General features: G+C 43.9%; 1 pseudogene; it reads right to left on the bottom strand.

The window, feature by feature from the left end:
- Positions 1-621: 621 nt before the first annotated feature.
- Positions 622-1194, bottom strand: LOC138930679 (ferritin heavy chain pseudogene; annotated as a pseudogene).
- Between the last annotated feature and the right edge of the window lie 2396 nt (positions 1195-3590).

Raw genomic sequence — 3590 nt, 5'->3', positions numbered from 1 at the left:
AAATACATCACATAATGCTGAAGATCTTTTTTTTTTTTTTTTTTTTGGTCCACACTGCTTGTGGGAATTCCCTGACCAGAGATGGAACCCATACCACCTGCCTCAAGTTCCAATCCCTTTCTTTTAATCCCTGCCCATTCCCTCCACTTCTTCCCCAGAGGCAACTGCTGTGATGAATTCTGGACCATATTCTATCTTTACCATACATAAGCACCTACAAACACCACCCACCAACCCCTAGAGCCCCAGACCACCCACCTTACCTCACCCTCCCCACATATACATTGTTTACAAGGGGAAGACTGATTTTGTATTTTCCAAGGGCCCATATAAGACCTCCCTCCTTCCCTCTGTGGAGATCCTGAACTGTACATGGATGGGGCATGGTTGGGTGGAGAGTCTCCTGGATACCTGTTTAAAACTTAAAAAATTAGAGATCTGCACACATGAATAAAAGACCTTTATATTTGCATCAGCTAGTAACTTTATTTGAAGAAGTAATAACTGCAGTGGAAGAACTGCTAGGGGATTTTTTCTCCAAGAGCAATACTGCAGTCTGCGTGGCAGACAGGGTGACCTTTGGGGAGTCACCCGTGACTCAGGGGAAAGTCCAGTCCAGGATCAGTCCTCCTTGTCGCTGTTGCCCAGGGTAAACTTATCAAAGATGTACTCTGCCAGACGGCCTTCTGGGAACCTCATCTTGAGCACGCTGGTGAGATGGTCCCCTAGCTCTTTGACGAACTTGAGATGCTGGTCCAAGTGGCCCGTCTCCAGGAAGTGGCACAGGTGGGCGTTGCTGCTCTTGGTGGCCAGGTGGTGCAGGTCGAGCAGGCTCTGGCTGACGCTCTTCTCCAGGTGCAGGGTGTTCTGCATGGCTTGGAGGCTGCTCTCCTGCTCTCGGGTCTCGGGCATCCTGATGTTGAGGAAGGAGATGCGGCTGCTGTGCCGGTTCAGCAGGAACATCAGGCTCTTGGCCCTCTTGCTGTGCTCGTGGGAGCACAGCAGGAACTGGGTGATGTGCTTCAAGGCCACCTGGTGGTGGTGGTGCAGGGAGCAGGCCCTGGCCAGGCACGGGAAGGACTTGTGAAGCTCTAGGGCGGCGTGGCCGTTTACCGCGGCCTCGCACTCGCCGTGGTAGTAGTGGCACACCTTCAGGGCTGCTGCGGGCATCAGGGCGGGGGCCATCATCACCATCCGGAAGCCATCGCGGATAGGAAAAATCCGGGCCAGGCAGCAGGAGGGAGGGCAGCAGTGGAGGCGGAGATCTCAGCCGCCTCTTCGGAGCCTTCCAACGGTAAGCCATGATGGCAGCCACAGGAGTGCTCGCAGCTGGGCCGCAAGTGGCTGGGCACCGGCTCTGGGACGGACCGGAAGTGGCAGTTGCTATGGGGTACCGGTTGTGAGGAGATTCCGTTACAGGAAGTAGATAATGGGACTGGCAGGTGGAGGGGGTGGGGCACCACGTTCTAGATTCCATAGGAGCTTGGGTGAGGCAGAAAATGCAGGGCAAGTGTGCCTCTGTCTTGAGACCACTAAAAAAAATAATAATAACCCTATTGAGACATAATTCATATACTCTAAATTTGATCTTTGGAAAGTGAACATTTACTGTTTTTTGGTGTGTGTGTGTGTATATTCATGAAGTTGTGCAACCATTACCACATCTCAAGAATATTTTCATCACTCCAAAATGAAATTCCCTACCCACTAGCAGTCACTCCCCATCTCACCTCCCCCCACATCTGGCCACCACTAAACCTTCTATCTCTATAGGTTTGCTTCTTCTAGACTTTTCAAAGAAGTGCAGTCGCACAGTATGTAGCCTTCTGTATCTGCCTTCTTTTACTTAGCATAATGTTTTAAATCTTTTAGCCTTTTTATTGCTAAATAGTATTCCATTGTATGAATATACCACATTTTATGTATTCTTTCATCAGTTGATGGGCATTTGAGTTGTTTCCGTTTTGTGGTTATTACAAATAGTGTTGCTATGAACGTTTGTGTACAGGTTTTTGTGTAGATTTATGTTTTTGACTTGGAAATATATGTAGGAGTGGAATTGCTAACTTATATGGTAGCTCTATGTTTAATATTTTGAGGAACTCCCAAAATGTTTTCCAAAGTGGTTACACCATTCTTATATTCCTACCAGCAGTATGTTAAGTTTCTAATGCTGTTACTGTCTGCTTCAAAGTTTTAATCATCTTAATGGATATTCAGTGGCATCACATTGTGGTTTTGATTTGTATTTCCCTAATGACTAACAATGTTTAGCACCTTTGTATATATTTATTGGCCTTGTGCATATGTTCTTTGGAGAAATGTCTACTCAGATCCCTTGCCCATTGAAAATTAGAGTTGTTTGTCATTTTATGGTTGAGTTGTAAGAGTTCTGCATATATTCTAGATATAAGTTCCTTATCAGATATATAATTCACAAATATTTTCTCCATTCATTGGGTTGTCTTTTCATTTTCTTTTGGTGTCATATCAAGAAACTACTGCCTAATTCATTGTCACAAAGATTTACACCTAGGTTTTCTTCTAAAAATTTTTATAGTTTTAGCTCTTAGATTCAGGTATATTTAGGTCTCTGATCCATTTTGAATTAATTCTTGTATATGATGTGAGATAAGGAATCTAGCTTCATTCTATTGTATGTGAGTATTCATTTATCCCAGAATCATTTATTGAGAAGACTATTCTTTCCCTGTTGGATGGTCTTTGCATACTTGTTGAAGATTAACTGGCCGGAAATATATGGGTTTATTTCTGGGCTCCTAGTTCTATTCTGTAATAGTGTGACTCTGTCTTGATCACTGTAGCTTTGTAATAAGTTTTGAAATAGGAATGTATGAGTCATCCAACTTCATTCATTTTTTTCAAGATTGTTTTGGCTGTTCTGGGTGCCTTGTAATTCCATATGGATTTTACAATAAGCTTGCCAATTTTTTCTCCAAAAAGCCAGCTGAGATATTGATAGGAATGGCATTGAATCTGTAGTTATGGGGGGGGGTATTGATATCATAACAATATTAAGTCTTCTGATCCATAAATGTGGGTTATCTTTCCATTTATTTAGGCCTGAGACCTTTAAAAATAATAATTATGGTTTAGACGAGGGCCAAAATTTGAATTTCTATACCAGCTTCCAGGTAATACCAGACCACACCCTTAATAACAATGTCTAAAAGGAATGAAGTAGCCATGCTTTGTTGTCTTAGTCCCTTTAGGATGCTGTAACAAAGTACAAGAGACTGGGTGGCTTATAAACAACAGAAATTCATTTCTCCCAGTTCTGGAGGCTGGAAGTCCCAGGTTAGAGTGGCAGCCTGGTTGAGTTCTGGTGAGAGAACTCTCTTCTTCATTGCAGGTGGCTGTCTTCTTGCTGTGGCCTCAGATGGCTGAAGGGTTGAGAGAGCTCTCCAAAGTCTGTTTTATAAGGGCACCAGTTTCATTTATGACAACCCTACTCTTGTGATATATGCACCTCCCAGAGGCCCCACCTCTAATACCATCACCCTAGGGGTTAGGGTTTCAACATCCTGATTTTTGGGTAGGAGACACAAACATCCAGTGTACAGCACTTA

Source organism: Ovis canadensis, chromosome X (genome assembly GCF_042477335.2).
Source record: "Ovis canadensis isolate MfBH-ARS-UI-01 breed Bighorn chromosome X, ARS-UI_OviCan_v2, whole genome shotgun sequence".
Lineage (NCBI taxonomy): Eukaryota > Metazoa > Chordata > Mammalia > Artiodactyla > Bovidae > Ovis > Ovis canadensis.
Note: the sequence above shows the minus strand (reverse complement) of the source record. Positions and strands in the feature narration are given on the sequence as shown.